The 24938-nt window shown below is 34.4% G+C and overlaps 1 long non-coding RNA gene across 1 annotated transcript; it reads left to right on the top strand.

Annotated features, from left to right (window-relative positions):
* The first annotated feature begins 9772 nt into the window (after positions 1-9772).
* Positions 9773-10779, top strand: LOC128039796 (uncharacterized). The gene is made up of 2 exons (XR_008194448.1): positions 9773-10307; positions 10515-10779. It is a non-coding gene; the product is annotated as an uncharacterized LOC128039796 (long non-coding RNA).
* The last annotated feature ends 14159 nt before the right edge of the window (positions 10780-24938 follow it).

Below are 24938 nucleotides of genomic sequence, written 5' to 3' on the forward strand. Positions count from 1 at the left end.
CATTGGTATCATTTTCAGCCCTAACCCGATCACCGGGCAAAATTTCAGAATTGCTCATCACTGGAAAAAATAGAGAGAAACTTTTTTAGTCAAGCCAATTTTTAACAATAAATTTGTCTATTTCAATTTGTTATTTTTAACCTTTTTTAATGGTGCAAGTTTCATGCAAGTCCCGGTTTTCACGTGATTATATCACATCAATTAATTATTATTTTTCAATTGATTTTATTCTATTTAAATAATTTGTTGTAAATATCTTGTGTTGGCTTGATGGTCAAAGGGTCGCGCTAGTTACATTACTATTAGTACTTTGTCCTTCTCTTGTAATTCACAAAAAAAGTTATCTTATTTTTTTGTTAATTTAAACTTTTATTAAAAGATAAATCATTTTATAAATATTTAGTTAATTAAATTGTATATTTAAATCTATAAAGAATAATTATTTTATTTATAAATGATATATATTTATATTACTAGTTAAATTGAAATCTATATTATATCCTATTATGTTCCAGAAAATCGATTTGGTTAGTATTAAACGAACTGAAAAACTCATATTTCGTTATTATTAAAGGAATCGAAGAAGACTACCCAAGCGAATTACGTTCCAAACAGATAGCGATTTCCAATCTAGTTTTCGTTCCCTGAATCAGACAGATTCATGTTCCAGATAACATTGGTATGAATTGTTCCGTTCTAAGTAAAAACATACTGAGAACTCTAGAACAAAGGGAAAATAACTATTCTTTCCCGCAAACACCTTACCTCTCAGATCCAACCAAAATTCTTTTACACAACACCTATTACAAAGTTCTCAAGGCTTCCCTGCTTTTACCCCCATTTCCTCATTGTCTTCTTCCTTCGCTCACCATCCATTAAGCAGCAGCATTTCCACCCACAACAAGCGTGAGAACCATCCAGAAGAAAGTTCACTTGACATCTGATTTTTCCTCATTTGTTTATTACTTTTTTCTGCTTTAGACTCCAAGCGTTTGATCAAAGTTATCTGTCGAAACCTCGTTAATATGAACTCCTCGGTTTTTGCAGATGAAGCAACTGAAGGTGACACAGAAGCCGCGGTGGTGGGAAGAAGTGGATGAAATTATCAGCAAGCCCAAGGTGCATATTATCTTGTTTCTATGTTGTTTGTTAGTCTCACTTTTTATATGAGGAGTTGTTTTGATTAATATAGACTAGTGATAGAGGGGAAGGCGGTGGAGTGTATCGCAAGGTGTTCCTGCAAATGAGGAAATGGGGTAAAGTTCTGAGGCTTCACTGCTTTGATGTCTTGTTTTGATCAATATAGATACATTTATGTCAAACTAGACAGATGAGGTATTTTTCCTAACTTAAAAAAACACACTTTTGTTTTGAAAAGGTATGCTAAATAAATTGTTTTTCTCTAAAATTTTTTTACTTTTCAAAAACATTTTTGAGAAAGAGGGGTGAAACTAAAATTTTTAGCTTCCCTCTATCAAAAGCATATTTGGTGCATAATTACTTTTTGACCCTCTAATAACATAATATGTTTTTTTCTTGATGCTTAATTACAGATGTGTTAAAATTATTAATTAAAATAATTTTTTAAAATAATACAAATATGTTAATATCTAATTTAATGGTTATATTTAAATATTTAAAAGATAGTTTATGTATTCTAATTAAATTTTATAAATAATTAATATTTATTGCTTAAAATATTTAAAATTTATATTTCAGTTATTAAAATATTAACAACAAGTTATAATAAGTTTTTTTATATATTTTACTAAAATATAATAATATTAACTAATTTGAGTATTATTTAAATGCATATTTATTACTCGATAATGTATGTCTAAAATAGACATTTTATTTCTCAAAAACACTTTTTAACAATAATACTAAACACTCAAATTTTAAATCGAATTTTTTAAAAAAACTTCTTAAAAACTCTTTTCCACATCACTTTTTAGAAGTATTGTTAAACTAACCCTAAGAAATTGCAAATGGGGGAAAATGAAAAAGCAAACACATTTGGTAGATATTGATTTTGAAGAATTTAAAAGTTTTTCATGAAATACATATTACTAACAGCAATAAGAGTTTGGATCACTTTCTTTGTTCCCCTATTGGTAGGCTTAGTTTCTTTTGAAGGTTAGCTTTTCACTTTTATCTTGGGTTCATTTTTTTTTTTTAATTCGCATGAAGCCTTTTATATTATGGCCTCGTTAGTGTCTGAAGTTTCCAACTTGTTATTCTATTTCTACCACATTTCATGTTAATGGCAATTGAATATTATCTTTGTTTGGTTCTCAAAACTGACAATTGTTGTGCTGCTCTTCAACAGCAGTTGAATAATATTCTTGACCTCTTACCCATTTTGTAATATTTATTTTATTTATATTTTGAGAGAGAGACTTGGACTTTGCTCTTTCAGCAGGAAATCAGGTACCGAAGTAGAAGTTGGGGTGCATTTTAGAGCAATTTCTTTTCATCCAATTCGGTCCTTTTCTTTCAATTCTATGGACACCACTAACTTACCTAAAAATATCCTAATTTAGTTGAAGCCCAAAGTTAGGCTGACTCATAATTTATACAGCGACGGAGACAACTACTTCAGTTCGCTTGCTGGTCCTTTAGAGCCCAGTGATTCTCCGCCTAGTTAGGTGCTACTTCTGGCTTTGAGGTAGTTAAAATTTAAGAAGGTAGATCCTACTAATTTGGTATTGCACTTTTCAATCCCGAAGCACATATAGTGTGATGGCCCCTGTACTTTGGGTATGTGGCCCCTAAACTTTTAAAATATCCAATTAAGTCCCTGTACTTTATCCCCGTTTCTGAAACTGGTCCCTGACCTTAACGGCATCAGGATTTGTGCTGACGTGGCACATCACCCACTCACGTGTCTAGTAGGGACCTTTGACTGCATTCCCAAGGCCCTTTTTCTTTTATTTTCGTTAGTAAATCAAAACTAAAGTTTGGCTGTTCAAAGTTTCTGCTCTTTATTGTGATATAGAACATCAAAAATCCTTCTCTATTGCATGCTTTGGCTGTTCAAAGTTTCCAATTTGTTTTCATCTATAAAATCCTTTCCTTTTCTCCTTCAAAAACCTCAAAAATCCCTTGCTATCTCTTCATTTCTAATATGCATTTGATATAGATTCTCGCACAGATCAAAACCATCATCTATCAATTATTTTTTCATTTATTCTTATTTCTGAAATGAAAACCACGTAAGGATGTAGAATCTAGCCAGAGCCAATATTGTTGAAACTTGGGCTGTTATTGCGGCAATGTTTTTTCATGTCAAGAAAACCCATTCGAGAAACAGCTTGAAGGAGAAGGGGAAACTTGACTCTCATGGAAGATTTGACAAATGATATATTCGAGTGATTGGTTTTATTATTATTATTATTATTATTTATGTTAATTGGTGAAGGGGATGAAATTTGAAAATTTTGGGGATTTCTAGATTTTTTAATCTTACGTTATTAATGCAGAAAAGAAAATGGTTCTAATTTCTAAGTTTGTTCTATAACCATCTCAAGTTTTGAACTTCTTTTCATCAATTCCCGCACAAATTTTGGTGGCATATTATGATCTTTGGTGGGATTTGAACCAATCCCATCATCAATTTCCACACAAAACTTTGGTGGTATACTTGGTGCCAATCCCATTTCAATCAAAGGTACTTGAATAGAAAAGTTCAAAGCTTTTCAGTGAAATGAGTTTTTTTTTTTTTTAATTTTAGGTTTTTCTTTTCTTTTCTTTCAGGTTTACTTATGTTTTTAAATGTTCTCGATTTTTTTTTTACTAAGAGATGAAATGAGAGAAATGAACATGTAGAGTTTTAATTTTTGTGTTAATGATTTTATGTGGTTTTTCTTCTTGTAAAGAGAGATGAAATGAGTGTTATGAAATAAATTTCTAGGATAATGATTTTTTGGGTTTTAATTTTTGGGTTAATGGAAGCTGCTTTTTTTTTTTTTTTGTAAATTCAATGTTTAAAATATATACAACATATGAATACTCATAGGTGTTGGATCTGAAAATTTCTCAGTGTAAAGATTAATCACTAAGAAAGTTTGTTTTAAGGATAAATCCGATAGGTCTGAAAGGGAATCATCGTCGGCAGATTGAAATACTTCATACACAATCTCTTGGAAGGATATTGTTGTTAGAAATTCAAACTCAGATTCAAGAAGATTGGTGACTCCTTTTGATGCTGATGCGGTTGAAGACTTAGATTTGATGGAAGGGGTTATCAAAAAAATCTTTCGTTAATGGAATCCCTTCCATTGAATTTTCTGAAAGGATTAATCAGATGCTAATCAAAGATATGAGCACAAAAGTGGTATTAAAATTACTAGGCTGCAACATAGGATATTCGGCTTTGCAGAATAAAATATACAATATGTGAAAATCATCCTATCCGTTTCATCTAATTGACATAGAAAATGAATATTTCTTGGCCAGGTTCCAAAACAAGAGTGATTCGGATAAAGTCTTATCAGGGGGTCTTTGGATTAACTATGGACAATATCTAATTGTAAAGCCTTGGACGATGAATTCAACCCTGCTCAAACTTTTTTTAGTGTGGTTATAGAGTGGATTAGGCTTCCTAGTTTACCAGGATATATGTATAAAAGGAAAATCCTTCTGGAAATAGGGGGAATGGTAGGGTCAATTACAAAGTTGAATCTGAACACCAACAGTAGGACAAAAGGGCGTTTTGCCCGCATGGTCGTGTATGCTAGTCTAAATAAGCCTCTAATATCCAATGTTTTGATTAATGGCAAGCCACAGAGAGTCGAGTATGAATTTTTATCGTTAGTTTGCTTTGAATGTGGTAGATACGGGTATATGAAAGAAACTTGCCTAAATGGACTTTTGGAAAGAAATTCTAAGATGGAGGCGCCGCAGATAGTCTCAAAATTAGAGGAATCGAAGACGGCTCAAAGGATCGGACGTAGAAAAGAGGCCGTACGGGCCACAGATGCTAGTAGAGCAAAAGGTACGTTGTAGATCGAAGGGCAATAAGGTAACTGGTGTGGGAAATCTAAAGAATACTTTCGTTGGATCAAGATTTATAGCATTGTTCTCTCTAGATAAGAATATGAAGGAATTTGATGTTAAGAATAGGGAATAAGAGGCGCCAAAAATAAAGGTAAAGAATATTAAATTTAGGTAAAAGTGATAGTGGAGTTCGTGGGGCCTAGATGTGGAAAAATAAAAGTGTGGGCATCAAGGACGCTGTTGGGCCATCAGGAAAATGGCATGAATTAGGCCTTGGGTGTGTTGGGTATTTCGATCCAAAGGAACAAATGAAAGTGACATTTGAAAAGGGTAATGGAGTACTATAGACCAATAGATTGATGGACAAAAAATCAGGCCATTCTTTTTTGGCTGAATGTCATTGCTTTGGACCAAGCTACACAAGCTGATAAAAGTCAATAGGTTCGAATGAAAAAATCTTAATCATGAATACTTCCAGAACCACTACTTCTAAAGCACCTTTATCTTTACCTAGTTTTCCTTTGAAAACTCACTCTGCCAGAAAATTTCTTCTTTATATGAAGCCGAGTACTTTACTGAAGAAGAAAAAATCCAAGCTACGGACTTACCCCTTGTAAATCCTTACTCTACTTACCAAAAGCCTATTTTCTCTTCCATTAAGAGAATAAAATCCCTTATTACTACTAGTAGAAAGAATGTCCGTGAATATGTACAATCTTCCAAGTTTGATAAACATCATCTATGGAGGACAAGAGGAACAATTTGTTACTCTTGAAATCCCTTCAAATTTTCCGCAGGAATCGAGCCAGCATGATATTCTCATATCTATTTTGGAGCGGTTAGATTAGCTTTAAACTATCACGGAACTTCTGGGAAACCAGTCGTCTCCAGAATTGCTCTTCTGGACTCCAGGTATAAACGCTACCAAGATGCCTGCATCGGCACAGTTGAAGCTGCGTTAAGCTTAGGAATGGCCATGGTGGCCTTGTTCCCAAATTTTACTATGTCCCTGCAAGATCCAAACCTGATGGACGCTTTGAAAGTCCAAATCCAGATTATTGGGGATGGGATGGTCGAATCAGCAGTAACAACGACTCTACACTATCAAATAGTGTATAGAGTCTAAGACTATGCATTCAAGCTATCAAATTAAGGATCTGAAGATTCTCTTCTCATTTCAGTCAACACAAAAGAAGAGTCACACTGTGTCCATGTTCCAAAACAAATACCCAAGCAGGAGCTATTAAAGCTTTTGCCAGAAAAATAGGTGACCAATTATGAACAAATCCACCAGCATGATCAACTGATCCGTTGCACGAAGAGTCAGATTATCACTAGGGCCGATGGTACTAGTGAAATCAAATTTGATCACAGTCACTTAAAGCAACTCCCCACTCTGCCAATTTTTCCCACACAAATGATGTTACAGCCATTACAGCCAGATGACCCAGGTTCAGGTCCAGAAGCGCCCATCATACAGAGTTTTAAACTTGATAGGAGGCCGTTATATTTTTTCAAAGATCCAAATACAGGACATTTTCCTTGGGATCTTGATTGTTCCTGTGATGGATGCCGAGATGATTGTTTTGAAGATCTAGATGAAGAGATCCGAAAATCCCGCAAGCTGAAGAATCATAGAAAATTTACCCAGTCTGAGTTTTATGAGCGATGGATTAAATGAGACCCAGATATAGGCCCGTTAGGAGAGGATAATGGCAAATTTGTTTATCTTGTGGATTACTTCGTAGGTAAGCCAAAGCCACAACCTCCTAAGGTTCAAAACCAATCTCCTACAGATCCATCACAGCCACCCAAGAAAGACCCAAATGATCAGTAATGGCTAGCGAAACCCTTGAAGCAGCCGTGCTATAAAAAGATCAACAAATGGGTTCAGAAGCACAATCAATTTCAGCAGTGTGCTCAAGAAGAGAGAGTTGTTTCAAAACAAAAAATTCCAGAAGTACAAATGTACGAAACAACCTCTTCATATGAGCAAGAATTTCCGCCATTAGAGGAATGCTAAAAAAATGAGTATCTTCATGCTCCAAAAATTCTATCAAAATTACAAGCAAATGTAGAAGGCCGACAAGTAAAAGTTACAGCAGCAGAAGCCATTCTGAATTGGCAAACAGAGAACGCTCTGGCCCAAAATTCTGCACTGAAAAAGATAGACCTAAAGGTCAATAAAATTGACACAAAGGTCTCAAAGATTGAGGATAAAATTGATGAAAATTCTGAGATGATTAAAAACTTGATTAAACTTTTCAAGAAAAGGCTTAAAGAAGTTGCCACTGAGACAACAACACCAGGACAAGACTTTTTCTCTCACATTGCCTAGAGAGAGAGAGAGATTCAAAACCTTAAGGAGCAGATCAAAACCCTTGAGGAGACAGGGAAGATACCATCTCCACAACCTTTGAAGAATGGTATTGAGTTATTCCCTTCAGTAAGGCAACTAGACAAGCCAAGATCATCCGGAACGTTGAAAATAGATTTTCCCCTACCAGAAGAAAAGAAAAAGCCAAGTACATATGATCTATTTTTACAGATCAAAGCTAAAGAGAAAGTAGAAAAGAAAAAAGTAGCAGAAGTAAAGAGACAAAAAGAAAAAGTCTTGGAAAAAGACCAGTTGAGAAGGAGGAAGAAGAACAAGAAAGCCCTTATTCATCTCCGCCAAGACAGGTATCAAAATCCTTAATGATACAAAAGGAGAAACAATCTTGTACTAATCCCCTAACAAGAATTTTAAGGGATTATAATCAAGAATCAATCCACAGCAACCCATTTCAGCCCTGCTTTTGAAGGACCGATAGAATTTGCAGTTCCAATTTTGGAGGGTGGTCTTGACCCGGGAAAACACACTGCAGTCATTTTTAAAGAGAATAAAAAATCAAATATTAGTGATTCTACTAATAGAATGTCGATGATAGGGATGAGTAGTATTTCTTTTTGAAGCTCTGGAAGCAATTCTAGAGAGAAACGGGGGTTGGACGGCATTAGAAAAAAATTAAATAAAATAATCCTTGGTTGGGAGAGCCGTTTTAAGACGTCCAGTAGCCCACACATTCCTTTATCTGAGGCTATGAGTATTATGGCAGAATTTCTTACTCCCTAGTCCACGATGGTTGTTGGTTAAGGTAAAACAGTTATGTCGGAAGAACAACCAGAATTTCTTGAAAGTTCTAGACAGCGAGGTTCGTTTCCTTTTTCCTTGTATTTATGGATTTGAACTTAAAAAAAATTCATTGAACTATCAAGGTTGTACTAGTGCCAAATTTGGCCGTATTTTCAGGGAATACAATTTGGAATATAGACCAAATATTGTATGTCTTCTAGAGCCTAAAACCACTGGTAAAAAAGCTAATGATGTCATTGCTAAATTGGGGTTTCACTTCTCTTATCGAGTTGAAGCTATTGGTTTCTTACGAGGTATTTGGCTTGGTTGAAGGATAGTTTATGGGTTGGTTACAGAGTCACCCCTAGTTGATTCTTGTTTGCGTATTTGGTAATGTACCCTCCAATTCTATCTTTATCTCTTTTATGTATGATAGCCTGGAAGATGGAGGAGGAAGTTCCTCTAGGATGATTTAAAATTTTTCATGCCTTAACAGTCTTTGCCTTGGATGGCTATTGGTGATTTTAATGTCACCCTATCTCCCATGGACAAGAAAAGTAGTCGTTCTATTAGGAAGAGATTACCTTTTTTTTGTTTATTCTAATGAGTTGCAGGATCTGGGATTTATAGAACCATCCTTCACTTGGCATAAAGGTGGCACTTTTGAGCAGTTAGGCAGGGAGATAGCTAATGATGCGTAGGTCTCGACCTTTCCAAATTGCTCGATAATTTAAGTTAGACTGTAACAACTTGATCTTTAGTGGTGACGAAACAGTAGTTTCAGGACCACAAATTTTTGTTGTATTGACTCATAAATAATATTTTTAGAATATTTATAGAGTCATTAGAGTTGTATTAAAATTTGGTGTAGAAATATTAATGTTTAGATAATTAATTAAAGAAAAAGAACTAAATTGTAAAATGTGCAAAACTTACTAATTAAATCAATTAGGTGATGAAATGGTTCAATTAGTAATTGAGGGAGAATCTATGTAATAATTAATTAAAATTAAAAGTGATAGAATATTATATGTTAATGGCATAATTGTAAATAAGTTAAAAATTAAAGTAAACAAATTGAATCAAAAGGTTTTATTTTTCTTTTTTCTCTTCTTGGTCGAACCTTACCATTGAAGACTTAGGAAGTTTGGTTCATCTTTTGTCTTTGCATGGTAGGTAAAATTGATTCGTTTTCTTATAATTTTTATGTTTTTGAGATCGTTGCAACTAGGTCCAACTAGCTCGCACCTTCGTTTTTTATTCTGTTAAAAATTTTTGAAGTTGCAATTGATGAATTTTGAATGTTTATGATGAATACCATGTATTTGGAGCTTTAATTATGTTGTTTGATGATTTTCTAAAGTAATTTTTTGTTAGATTTTGATTTTAGGATTAAATTGTGAAAATGTCAAAATTTTAGGGTTTGATAGTGAATTTAATGTTTATTAGAGACTTTTTAAGGCCCTAGTGTATTTAGATGGAATATTGAATTGAGAAAAATGGTTAATTTGATGAATTTCGGGTTAAAGGATGAAAGTAAAAAAATTGTAAAAATTTAGGGTAATTGTGTAAATTCAAAAAATAAAAGGGTATTAATTGTAAAGTGGATTGAAATGTGAATTGTAAGCTGATAATTGAGAAATTTTATATTTTAGATCAAGATCTCGTAGATATTCGTGGAAAAGGAAAAATTATGGAATAGTCTCTGAACTTTTGCAACTACTACAATTTAGTCCAGGTAAGTTCGTACGGTTTTAAATTTAACATCTATATGAATTGTCGAATAGCATAACATGATACAATATATATATTCAATTGTTGATAATGAATGATTATTTAAGATATGTTATTGAATTTGATGTTCGGATTGGATTGAACGTAAGATAGTGTACAATTGTGATATGGTGTGTTGTGGGGGATTGGAGTGGATATGGTTTTGGAGGGATGTATATATATTTTTCGAGTAAACTGAGGTTCAATATTTGTTGCAAACTCTCGTGTTATACTGTCTGTTTGATGTATTTCGGTTGGAGTAGCTCTTATGAGCAATTGTCGTGTTTCAGTTGGACTAACTCTTGTGAGCATTTGGTGTGTTTTGGAGGGATTGACTCATATGAGCATCTAGCGTGTTATGGTTGGACTCACGATGTGCTCCTATCCGTCAGTCATTCTTCAAATTGAAAACCTTGTTAAGGTAATTTGTTTAATAAATTTGATGGATTTGCTATATGTTTTGAGTATTGAATTGAAAGCATGAAATTTATCCGTTGAGATTGTATATGATAGGGAACCTTCATGGTTGAATTGTTATTATTTGAATTGTTGTATTTACTTCGGTAAGATTTGTCATCGTTTTAATACGTCAAACTTACTAAGGTTCATTTAATCTTTGATTTTGTAGATGCTCGAAAGGTTGGACGATCGGGTCGGTACTCAAGTCACACTATCCATAAATTTCAATAGTTTTTGGAACGTTTTTTTCGATTTATATGGCATGTATTAGGTGTGTATGTCATTATAAATGTTTTGGATGTGTGTAATGTTAAGTATGATGTCGAAACCATTTTTTTTGAAAAAACAAAAATTTTAGGTTGTCGACTTTAAAAAAATGAAAATTGGGAGTCGCCACCAATCTTTTATTAGGGTGTGATTGGATCACCTAAAAACAGCTTTGGTCTACGAGTTTAGAAAACGGGTTCGGGAGTCAATTACGTACGAGGAAGGATTAGCACCCTCGTAACGCCCAAAAATTGGTACCTAGTTAATTAATTAATGTCTTAATGTCGAAAATTTGAAAATATAATCTTTTAAAAAAACTTAAAACGTTGCGTATTAAGACCCTTCTCAATTTAGAGAAGCAAAAATGCCACACCCAATGCGTTAGGGCACAACATTCTAATTTCCTCCAAAATGAATTGGGCCAAAATACTAGTGCAATAAAACTTTAAAAGAACATCCACTTATCCAAGATTTAAGAAATCACACCCAATACGTTAGGGCACGATTCCTCTAAAATCCCAAACTCGGAATATTTCCTTTATTATTTTTTTAAAAAAATCTTCATTTCGAGAAATCAATGCGTCACATCCAATACGTTAGGACACAACGTGTTGAATTCCCAATAATGAATTCTTATTTTTTGATTAAAGAGAAGTTGCTCGATTGTTAGATTTAACGAAGAAAATTGGAACCCAATACATTAGGGCTCAATTTCCTTGAAAATCCTAAATACAAGCATTATCTTAATTTTGAAAAGTTTGAAATTAATAAAAAAATGATGTGATGCTACATTAAATATACAATGCAATAATAAATATTACAATAGCATAGAAATAATATAAATAAATCAATAAATAAGATCAATATACATAATAAAAATAATCATATAAAAATATCAAATAAATGACAAAAAATAATGCTTTTTAACATATAAGCGAAAACATGAATTAATAATCGAATGAAGAAGATAAACAAAATATAAAGAATAAAAGGCACATAATATATGCATCAAACTAAAAATCATACACATAATTTACATATGAAATCTTGGGCTATGAAACTTATACATACATGATGCATTTATGAAAATAAAATGTAAATTATAAAGTATAAAACATATATTTGCAAAAAAAAGGAAAAAAATACATCCATATATATAAATAAATAAAAATGGTTAAAAATATTAATATGAATACATATATATATACTAAAATAAATATATACATATAGATTATAAAGAATAATTACATAAAAATAAAGTTATATTATACTACAAAATAAATATGCATATGTAAAAAAATATATACATATATTTAAAAAAAATGATTAAATATGGGAAAGAATAAAAAAACTAATTAATAGAAAATAAAGAAAATGAAAAAAAGGCTAATTTGAATTGTAAATAAAAAATCTGAGGCAAATCTGTAAATAAATGGAGACTGAAGGACCAAATTGAACACACTGCTAATTCAGAGGGGCTGGAAGGGCAATTTCCCCTTCTCCTCAAAACGGCGCCGTTCAATTTGGACGAAATTGAAAACAGTAATAAACTAAAGGGCGAATTTTAAAAAAATAATAAAAAACTTAATTGTAAAAGCATTAAGAAACGGAGGGGTTAAAAGCAAAATTTTCCCCTCCGCATAAAAACACGCTGGTCACCTGGGCGGGTCGGGTCACACATGCGGGTATAGGATATATGACGCCGTTTGGGGCCACTAATACAGGCCCTAAATGACGCCGTTTTGCAACCATTATAAAACCAAAATTTTCTTCAAAAAAAACTCATTTTTCTCTTTTTTTTTTTTTTACAAAAGATAACGGAGAAACCCTCTGCTAGGGTTTCTTTTTCATGCCTCCGCCGCCAATCAAAGCCTTCCCATGGCTTCAGTCGGTGCCCCAGTCACCGATTACGACGGCGAATGGAACACCACGTCGATATCAAGTAAGGTCTTTTCTTCTTTCTTTCCGTATATTATTTTCTTTTTGTAATAGAATGCGAAAAAAAATGAGTAAACAAGTAAGAAAAGAAACTGAAATTCGAAAAAACTATCAACCTTTTGATTTTTTTTGAATGATCTTTGCTCTTTAGTACTTTGTTTGCTATGAAAGTAATATCTTTTTTTGTAGTGATTTTTTCCAATTCCCGATCCCCGATTATAGTATGTTAATGGCCCTTTTATAGCCATAAAAAAAAATAAAAACAAAAGAAACAAATCTGTTTGATTTGATTTCGGAATCCTTGATTTTTCTTTCCTATCTTTGCTGATTATTTCTTTCCTTGTTGTTTTGTTTGCTTACAGGTGAAGATCACGGAGATCTGGAGGCATGGTTCGTGACCAAAGTTTACCCTAGAACTCTAGGGTTTCAAATCGTTTTCGGGCTTGGGGGGTTAATTTTGGGCCATTCGTTATTGTATTTTGGTTTGGGTTTTGGGCCCAAAAAAACTGTTGTATTTGGACTGTTTTGCTTCATGTAGGCCGGGCAAATTTGGCCAATTACAGCTGCCCCTCTTTGCTCGTTATTGTATAACAGGAACAGAGCAAAGAAGAAAAAATGCCCAATTTTGCCCGGCCATGCTAGACCCTGGCGCTCTTCTTCTTCAAGCAGCCATATCCATCTTACTGCATCTTCATAGGTATAGGAATAAGTGCTTCAATCTACTCCTCTGCAACTTTAGGGAGATAAGACTTGTAGCTTTAACCTTCTCCACCGCTACTCAGGGAGACAAGGCTTGGTGGCTTTAATCTGCTTCCCACTATCTTGGAAGGATAAGATTTTCCGTCTTCGATCTGCTCCACTACTGCTTAGGGAGATAAGATCTACAATCTTCAACCTTCTCCGCTGCTGCTCAGGGAGACAAGGCTTGGTGGCTTAAATCTGCTTCCCACTATCTTGGAAAGATAAGATTCGCCGTCTTCGATCTGCTCCACTACTGCTTAGGGAGATAAGATCTATAATCTTCAACCTTCTCTGCTGCTGCTCAGGGAGACAAGGTTTGGTGGCTTAAATCTGCTTCCCACTATCTTGGAAAGATAAGATTCGCCGTCTTAGATCTGCTCCACTACTGCTTAGGGAGATGAGATCTATAATCTTCAACCTTCTCCACTTCTTTTCTCAGGAGACAAGGCTTGGTGGCTTAAATCGCTTCCCACTATCTTGGAAAGATAAGATTCGCCGTTCGATCTACTCCACAACCGCTAGGGAGATAAGATCTACAATCTTCAACCTACTCATTTGCTTTCGAGGAGACAAGGCTTGGTGGCTTAAATCGCTTCCCACTATCTTGGAAAGATAAGATTTGCCGTCTTTGATCTGCTCCACTACTACTTAGGGAGATAAGATCTACAATCTTCAACCTACTCCGCTGCTGCTCAGGGAGACAAGGTTTGGTGGCTTAAATCTGCTTCCCACTATCTTGGAAAGATAAGATTTACCGTCCTCGATCTACTCCACTACTACTTAGGGAGATAAGATCTACGATCGTCAACCTACTTCGCTGTTGCTCAGGGAGACAAGGCTTAGTGTTTCACCGGTTTGTTCTCTGGGGAACATGACCTGTATAATTCATTTTGTAAACCTAATTATGCCTAGTGATTAGGATGTCATGATCAGGATGAGTCAAATGCTCCTAACTAAGTATGTATGAATGATGTTTGCATGAATGCAAAATGTCATTTTTTCATTTTTTTATATAACGATCTTTCTTTATCGCTTAAGTTATCATTGCTCGACATTTATTAAGGTTTTATCACTGACGCGCTATAATGCCTTCGCTCAGCTGACGTCTTTATTTAGTCAGATTGCCCCCACTGTAAACCTCAAAGTTCAATCCACTAGGACGCAAAATTTGTACCATCATTCTCCCACTGTAACCCGAGGGTGGATATATATAGCTTTTCTTCAATCCTCTCCTATCACAATTCAAGGATACATGATCTAAATCTTTCTAGTCTTTTACACCATTCCCAGGGTATCATACCAAAGGCTCATGCATAAATGAAGGCTTTCTTCCTCGAGGAAACCTTTTCCTATTGTCTGGTGATCATTATTTTCTTATTTATCCACATTACATCTTGTCATTTTGTTCAATGTTTTTGACAACAAAATCCAAAGAGAAAGTCCTAATTTAGGCTCCTCCTTTTCAGATTTTCAACCCTTAAACGTGGTGCGTTCTAAACAATAGTCCTGTTTTAGGTTCGTGTATTATCTAGAAACTTCTAAAGTAATATGCAAAACTTCCATTGTGAAAGTTTTATTAGTCCATTAATCATTATTCTAATGCAACATGCTTGCAAAAAGGTCATAACAATGGATAAGAATAAAGTTGGTTCTGAGCATAGCTCGAAAGGAATAAATTATCAAAAATAATTAAGAAGGATAACAAAGAAATCAATTGGGAATATGTATCTTAGAAATGAATGAAGTATTCAATATAAATATTATGAAAATTGGGTGCCCCAGATATCGCAGCTTGAACTTCTCTGTACAAACTTTCTGAAGACCCTTCTAAGTTTGACATGTGTTTGAGAGATCTACAGTACTCTGTCGATGCCTCAAGATGTTGCCTACTCTTTCCCGTTGGTTCGAGTATAACTAGATCACCACATGCCCCCATCTGGTCAAAATTTGAACTGCTTTGATCACCTTTTGCCCCATTCTAATCAATATTTGAGTCGCCCTTTTCGGGTTTTCAACTCAAATCCCCTTTGGTCTCAAGACGCCATTTGCGGGTTTTCACCTTGGCCTCTCTATTTTCTTTCTTCTTTTTTTTTCGAAATGATTTTGATTGAATCTGAACTCATAGGATTAAGCATGTCCTTGTTATCCCTTCTGATCAAAATCGACACTTTTCCAGATAAGACCTTCAACATAAGGCCCTTCCCATCTTGGATAAAATTCTTTTTGTATGGGAAAGATCCTCGTCAATACCAGGTCCCTCTCAAGGAGTTCTCTAGGGCTGACCTTTTTTGTGAGCTCGCATCATTTTCTTTTGGCGCATTTGACCATGATGGATAACTTTGAACATTCCTCTTCAATTAGATCTAAAAACTCAGAGTGAAAGAATCTTGTCTTCAATAGGCAAAACCACGATGGGCCTAAGAGAAAGTTATTACGCCGGCAGAGTTTTTTTTGCCATATTTTTTTTGGGCAATATGGCATTAATCGTGAACAGACTACAAACTTTTGATATTGTGCTGTTGTTCAAATTTAGTACATTGTTAGATATGATCCTTTTGGCGTTCCATATGATTCTTCAAGAATTGACATACGAAGTAGCTTCCACACATTTAGTAAAGTAATTGACGATTACGGAGATGAATTGACATGCGCATCGAATAAGCTTTGGTACAGCTCCTTGTACGACATTGGAATTGGCATGAACTGGAGTTTTTCAGTACCTGGCTTCACATATGATTCTTACTTTAAAGGGCCTTGATGTCTGGTAGTTTCTGTCTTTAGCTGGCCCACAGCGATTGGTCTTGAGTGGCCCTTGTTATATCTGCCTTCATTTGTCCCCTTATTCCCTTTCTTCCTTGAGGCTTTTATAGTACTTGAGTGCTCTACCTTCGCCTGTTTTATTTTTGATGAATTGTCAAGAGCAACAGGATTGGATTTTGAGTCTGTCAGGTGATACACTGGTGTCGATGTACCAGTCAAATATTGCCGGGATCTTATAGTAAAGAGTGCCTCTTGTGGACATGTGTCTGGTTGGGCCTGGACACTTATCAAGGTAAAATCTGGGGAATATATAGGGTCTTCATTATCATCCCCAAAGTGAGCCGCTGGGCTTTTCCCTTTACCCAATAACTGGGTTAGCTGGCTCATATTTATTTAGAATTCTAGCATCTGATTCCTCATTTCTTGTTGAAATTCAGTCAATTGCTCTTGCATCTGTATTTGCATTTGCTTTATTCTCTCCAATCTTTGGTCCATGCCTCCTGACTTTGCTCGGGTACTATAACGGTGTTCGGTTGATTGGTTGGTTTCCAGATTAACTGAGAAGTGACTTAAATTAATTATAATATTTTAATGTTTTTAAATGCATATGAAGTAATGCAATGCATGAATGCAAAAAGACGTCAATTTTGATTCAATTCCATATAAGAAAACCTTACTAGAAAGAAAATTTCTTTACATAAAGCGAATTACAAATAAGACTTTGCCCTAGTACCCAGAACTCTAATCTTCCTAAGTAACAAAGCTAATTCTTGCCCCCGATCCGATTCTAATTCATACTTCACACTCAGCATGTCAGCCTGTACTGCTAAAGTCTGAACGTAATCAGCTACTTCTCGAATCTAGACCACAACTTCCTCCATGAGATGATCTCTGCTCCTAACTTGACTCTGAAAATGGTGAAGTTGTCCATTATTATGACTTTCGTTTGCTTTTAAGTGCTTGATCTGAATCTCACAATTTTGCAACACCTTCTCTAGCTCTTTAATTCTTTTCTTCATTTCGTCAATCTTGCTCAAGCTTGCTTCCAACTCTATCGTAGAGTTTCGACTTTGATACTGACGAAGAGATCTTTTCAACACAATCACCCTATCCTTTAACTCGCCCTTTTCCTTCTGGCTTTCTGACAAATTCTTTTCTAAAGCCTCATTTCGCCTTTGCATCTCTTGAAATCTCTGTTCCCATCTATCGGCCTTGTCTTTTTCTTCTTGGATTTCGCCATCGCTTTGATACGGCGTCTTTCCCATTAGCAGTTCTTATTGACAAACGTAACTTTTTATAATCCATCTTTAAACTGCCCAGTTCCTCATCAGCCTTGTTTTTCTCTTTCTTCAACCTCTCAATCTCAAGCTTCTGAACGTCTATGTCCAAACTCAAGTTCGTCTTTTTTGCCTCCATTTGCTATATCATTTTCTCCAAATCCGCGTTCTTCCTCTCAAAATCTTGTCTTACAATTTCCAATTCCGAAGGGATGACTCGCAAATGCTCTTCTATTGACTGGCCGTCCTCATTATTTAACTTAGGTGTGTTATCATTAATCCTCCTAGCCCACCATCCATAATACTCGGGAGTTGTCATCATTTACGGCTAACCTCTTCATTCGGCGAGTCTGTTTCCACGCATTGGACATTTCTTGAATCTTCTTTTTATAACCATCATCTTTGTATGAAAATTCACAATCAGCTATCCCTTGGGTCGCATGTATAAACTGCCTTGACCTATATTGCCTTAACACCAATAATGGGGCATATCCGACAGCTCCCCAAATACCCAATAAAGGTACCCAATCGAAATTACCACACCTATATAGGATCTCATCTGGAAGCAACCAAGGAGCTCTCCACTCAACATCTTCTTCTTGAAGATTTTGAAGAATTGCCATCCATTTTTCCTCCGAGATGTCATCCCTCCTCGGCGTAGCAACTATCTCTTTTAGTGGTGAATAATTTTCAGAAAAGACCCGATACGAAACTTTATCAACCTTTCAAAAGTGACTGTGAAACCATACGAGCAGAAGCTGCACACATCCGATAAATCTACCCTCACCCGTCCTTCGGCATGCATTCAATGACCTGAAGGTTTCTGCCGAAATTGCCGGAATCGGTGTAACCTTCTTATCAAGCCGATCAAATAAATCGGTGACTGCTTCGTCCACATGCCCCAAGGCTTTAGGGAAGACAATCAAGCCGTATATACTTAAAGCAAAGATATCTAACCTCTTTCTTACGTCTGGGTGGGTGAGAATTGCATCATTCAAACTCCTCCAAGGAATGCACTTGCTGTCCCCCTTTTGCTTAACTCGTGCAGCGACCCACTGCTCACTCATCCCTGTTATACCTATCAGCTTCTTTGAAAAGGTTGGCACATTTACCGCTCTTGAGTAGACTCTATCCACTTGAAACTTTGAACATCAGAGTAAAGCCACATACTCCTCTATCGTAGGTACCAAATCGACATTCCTAAACGTGAAGCAACTGTAAGCAGGATACCAAAACTGGGCGAGGGCTCGAAACAAATGTTTGTCTACCTTCATATCAAGCAAATAAGGTAAGTCCCCATAGTTGTTGTAAAATAACTATCTAACCTCATTATTCCACTGATCCCAAATTTCTTTCAACTCCTGCAAATTGTTTTGAGCTACACTGATGCGAGTAAAATCCCATAGTTCCGATACATACCCATTGGCCAGGCTATTACCCTTTCCTTGCTGCATTATTTCAGACCAAGTTCGGACAACCGCATTGTCCTCCACTTTATCAAGAAACCTTTTTTCCATGTTAAGCTTTCTATCTAGCAACTGAATCTGAACTGACGCCTTTTATGATGAAATGAAATGCCATGTCATGCAAACAAAATAAAACACGAGAATCAGTATCCAATACAAGCATATAATCAAGGAAGAGTAAAACGTCTATTAGGACATCTGCTAGGGTTTAGTGTAGTTCTACCTAAGGCAAGCTTCTAAGGCTCATTATATCTTTGTTTGGCTCTAAAGTAAAGGTACCGAACCAGTGATTCCTTGATCCTCACCCATTATAGGCTCATATAGATCAAGTTCGATTCAGGGGGACACATTTTCCCTATGACTATACGGAGATGAAAATCTCATGAAGGCATAAGTACCGATGTATCCCGAAAGCGATCCACTATCCTATACGGAGGTGAAAACCTCACGAAGGAATAGCTTCCCACTCCCACTTAGAGGGTAAAAATTATTCAGTACATGTAATGTATAATGCAAAATAATTTAAAGTACTAAAATCAATTAAGCATGGATGCAAGAGGGTTTTTTTTAAAACAAATTTTTCGACTATAAGACAAAATTAATCAACTTTGTGGCTCGACTCTCTTACTTTTTTAAAATGTCCCCAGTGGAGTCGCCAAGCTGTTGAAACGAAAAAACAAAAATTTTAGGTTGTCGACTTTAAAAAAATGAAAATTGGGAGTCGCCACCAATCTTTTATTAGGGTGTGATTGGATCACCTAAAAATAGCTTTGGTCTACGAGTTTAGAAAACGGGTTCGGGAGTCAATTACGTTTAGGAAGGATTAGCACCTCGTAACGCCCAAAAATTGGTACCTAGTTAATTAATTAATGTCTTAATGTCGAAAATTTGAAAATATAATCTTTTAAAAAAACTTAAAACGTTGCGTATTAAGACCCTTCTCAATTTAGAGAAGCAAAAATGCCACACCCAATACGTTAGGGCACAACATTCTAATTTCCTCCAAAATGAATTGGGCCAAAATATTAGTGCAATAAAACTTTAAAAGAACATCCACTTATCCAAGATTTAAGAAATCACACCCAATACGTTAGGGTATGATTCCTCTAAAATCCCAAACTCGAAATATTTCCTTTATTATTTTTTTAAAAAAAAATCTTCATTTCGAGAAATCAATGCGTCACATCCAATACGTTAGGACACAACGTGTTGAATTCCCAATAATGAATTCTTATTTTTTAATTAAAGAGAAGTTGCTCGATTGTTAGATTTAACGAAGAAAATTGGAACCCAATACGTTAGGGCTCAATTTCCTTGAAAATCCTAAATACAAGCATTATCTTAATTTGGAAAGTTTGAAATCAATAAAAAAAATGATGTGATGCTACATTAAATATACAATGCAATAATAAATATTACAATAGCATAGAAATAATATAAATAAATGAATAAATAAGATCAATATACATAATAAAAATAATCATATACAAAATATCAAATAAATGACAAAAAACAATGCTTTTTAACATATAAGCGAAAACATGAATTAATAATCGAATGAAGAAGATAAACAAAATATAAAGAATAAAAGGCACATAATATATGCATCGAAACTAAAATCATACACATAATTTCCATATGAAATCTTGGGCTATGAAACTTATACATACATGATGCATTTATGAAAATAAAATGTAAATTATAAAGTATAAAACATATATTTGCAAAAAAAGGAAAAAAATACATCCATATATATAAATAAATAAAAATGGTTAAAAATATTAATATGAATACATATATATATACTAAAATAAATATATACATATAGATTATAAAGAATAATTACATAAAAATAAAGTTATATTATACTACAAAATAAATATATATGTAAAAAAATATATACATATATTTTAAAAAAATGATTAAATATGGGAAAGAATAAAAATAACTAATTAATAGAAAATAAAGAAAATGAAAAAAAGGCTAATTTGAGTTGTAAATAAAAATTCTGAGGCAAATCTGTAAATATATGGAGATTAAAGGACCAAATTGAACACACTGCTAATTCAGAGGGGTTGGAAGGGCTATTTCCCCTTCTCCTCAAAACGACGCTGTTGCAATTTGGATGAAATTGAAAACAGTAATAAACTAAAGGGCGAATTTTAAAAAATAATAAAAAAACTTAATTGTAAAAGCATTAAGAAACGGAGGGGTTAAAAGCAAAATTTTTCCCTCCGCATAAAAACACGCGTGTCACCTAGGCGGGTCGGGTCACACATGCGGGTATAGGCTATACGACGCCGTTTGGGGCCACTGATACAGGCCCTAAACGACGCCGTTTTGCAACCATTATAAAACCAAAATTTTCTTTAAAAACAAACTCATTTTTCTCTTTTTTTTTACAAAAGATAACAGAGAAACCCTCTGCTAGGGTTTCTTTTTCATGCCGCCGCCGCCAATCAAAGCCTTTCCATGGCTTCAGTCGGTGCCCCAGTCACCGATTACGACGGCGAATGGAACACCACGTCGATATCAGGTAAGGTCTTTTCTTCTTTCTTTCCGTATATTATTTTCTTTTTGTAATAGAATGCGAAAAAAATAAGTAAACAAATAAGAAAAGAAACTGAAATTCGAAAAAACTATCAACCTTTTGATTTTTTTTATTGATCTTTGCTCTTTAGTACTTTGTTTGCTACGAAAGTAATAGCTTTTTTTGTTTTGATTTTTCCAATTCCCGATCCCCGATTACAGTATGTTAATGGCCCTTTTATAGCCATAAAAAAATAAAAACAAAAGAAACAAATCTGTTTGATTCGATTTCGGAATCCTTGATTTTCTTTCCTATCTTTGCTGATTATTTCTTTCCTTGTTGTTTTGTTTCCTTGCAGGTGAAGATCACGGAGATCCGGAGGCATGGTTGCGGCGGCCAAAGTTTACCCTAGAACTCTAGGGTTTTTGAAATCGTTTTCGGGCTTGGGGGGTTAATTTTGGGCCATTCATTATTGTATTTTGGTTTGGGTTTTGGGCCCAAAAAAACTGTTGTATTTTGACTGTTTTGCTTCATGTAGGCCGGGCAAATTTGGCCAGTTACTTATGACTTATGTACATATTGTTAAACTACAAGATATATGTGAATAAGGTAGATGTTTCAATGCAAATAGTTATGGTATGTGTTAATGATGTGTATTTGAGGCACCTATGATAGGTACATTGGTTAAGTGTTGATTTGATGAATTGATAAATTGTGTTTGAGGCTTTATTTTGATGTTCATGTATATATACTTGCGGTACCAATGAGGGTACATTGGTTAGGAACTTAATAGGTTGATTTGGTATGTTTTTGGTGTCGGCATCATTTTTTTGTGAAAACGGGGCCAACTTGGTTTTTTAAAATGAAAATGAATATGGGAGTCGCCACCAATCCTTTTTTGATGAGGTGTGATCGAGTGACCTCAAAAAGTGGTTGTTTTTAATAAATGATTTGATTTTATCAAAATAACGATTTTGGTTTACGAAATTTAAAAAACGGATTCGGGAGTCGGTTACGTACGAGGAAGGATGAGCACCCTCGTAACGCCCTAAATTGGTACCTAGTTGATTACTTAATGTCTTGGTGTCGAAAATTTAAAAACTCGAAAAGAAATTAAAAATACGATCCCTCTTTATATTGTGCTATTTTAAAATTACTTAAATAAAGTAAAATGGAAAATGCCTCCTTATCTCGAAGTAAAAAGATGTCACATCCAGTAAGTTAGGACACGATGCCTCGTATTTTGAGAGTAAGCTTGCCTTTTATTTTTTATTTAAACTTAATTTATTTTAATCTTAAAAGGATATTCGGTTATTTAGGTTTAACGCAAGAAAAATCGAAACCAGTAAGTTAGGGCACGACTTCTCGAATTTCTAAATACGGAATATTGCCTTTCTTATTTTTTTGAAAAATCCTCATCTCAAGAAAACAACGTGTCATATCCAATACGTTAGGACACAACGTATTGAATTCCCGATAATGAGCTTTTTATTTATGTTTTTATATTAAAGAGCATTCTCGATTATTTAGGTTCAACGAAGAAAATTGGAACCCAACACGTTAGGGCTCAATCCTCTCGAAGATCCCAAGTATCGAGTATTGCCTTTATTTCCAAAATTTTCCCTTTTTTACGATTTTGGGTAAAAATTGATGTAATGTTAAATTTGATGTATGAATAAATGGTTACGTTGATGAATGACAATAATATGAAAGCAAATAAACAAGTTATAGCGTACCACACCACATTTTAATAAACAAATAAATGAAAAGGAATAATTGAACAAATAAACAAACAAACAAACAAACAAATAAATCGACCACACCACATGCATCATTTTATACATCAATAATAATAATCCAACTAAATGAAACAAAATAGTAGAAAACAATTTTACATAGCTAATAGTTTAAGACAAGTAATTTAGGAAATCAATTGAAATGAATGACAAAATACTTCAAACAAACAATATATGAAACCAAGGATGAATAATACTAACATAGTTTAAAATAAATAAAATAAATAAATAAATAAAAACACAAAACCGTATCTTTTCTTTATTAAAATAAAAGATAAAAAAATAAAAAAGGTTAAAGGACAATCTATATATATGGTAGTTTAAAACAAATAATGTAAATAAAAATTTTAATAAATATTAGGTGAAACATTTAAAATAAAAAATTTTGTTTCACAAGAGTGACTAGAAAAGAGATAGCTTGATCCTGTCTTTTCAAAATAATTTCTTGGTGCATATAGAAGAATAAGAACCTTTTTATTTTCCAATGCATTTCTTGAAGTGTCCCTGAGATTGTTAATGTAACACCCCTAACCCGTATCTATCGCCAGAATAGGGTTACGGGGCATTACTAAAATTTTTTAGCTTAAAACATTCAATTATAACCATTTCTATAAAACACATCATAACTTAATCAAACACAAGCATATTGTCCCTTTTACGAGCCCTTGAGGCCTTAGAAACACTTTAGAAACGATTCGGGACTAAATCGAAAACATATGGAAACTTAAGGAAAAAAGATAGAATTTTTCACACTGCAAGGGTCACCGGCCATGTGACTCACACGACCGTGTCCCAGCCCGTGTCTGTGCCTGTGTAACGCTCTGACTTGGGTCACATGGCCAAACCACACGCCCGTGTGCCAAGCCATGTAACTCTCGAAATGAAACCTTTAAAAACCTACAGGGGACACACGACCGTGTCACATGGCCGTGTGTCACACACGGCTGAGACACACGCCCGTGTCTTAGGCCATGTGGACAAGAAATAGGCCATTTCCAAGCCATTTCTTTCACCCAATCAAGCTCACACCTACAAGCCATTTTTGCACATAAAATCAAGTTTCAAAACATACCTAAAACATGCATAATTAGAACAAATCGAATACCAAATTCCATTCAACCAATATGTCATATAGGCACCTGAAATGAAAACATACAATTTATCTAAACATATACATGTACTTAACATATTCCATCCATTAACACTTAATTCATTTTTCATTTCAAAACTCATCATAGATTGACCACATTTATACTCTTACAAATAGTTAATATCTACCTAAAAGCATAACTCCACTTAGACTCATATAAACATACCAAATATGGTCATTCCAAACATACCTAAACATGTGCATGCTTAAGCATACCGTGCTTGACTTATACCATGTCAATATAACTTATCATTTGAATCATTGTTTTCATACATCTCAAATACACATATACTTAACTTATATATATGATCATAACTCATCCATATATATATTTAGCTTAATTCCAAATCAAATTATACCATAATTGACACATACCAACCTTACTATATTAGATTCATGCCATAACAAAGCAACTTTACCATTTGAACCACTTCTCTCATGTAACAAAACCCTATAAATGATACAAAACTAGCCATTACCAAATGGTTCCAACATCCAACATGTATACATGCCAAATTAATGTTCAAATGGTCATAATTCAACCAAACATACACAACCACCTATTTTCATACTAAACCATAGCTCAATTGACCATGTGTCAACCAAATCCAAACATACCAAAATAGCCATTTCAAAACATACATTCACTTGACCATTTCATCATCAAC

This window comes from Gossypium raimondii, chromosome 3, assembly GCF_025698545.1.
Source record: "Gossypium raimondii isolate GPD5lz chromosome 3, ASM2569854v1, whole genome shotgun sequence".
NCBI lineage: Eukaryota > Viridiplantae > Streptophyta > Magnoliopsida > Malvales > Malvaceae > Gossypium > Gossypium raimondii.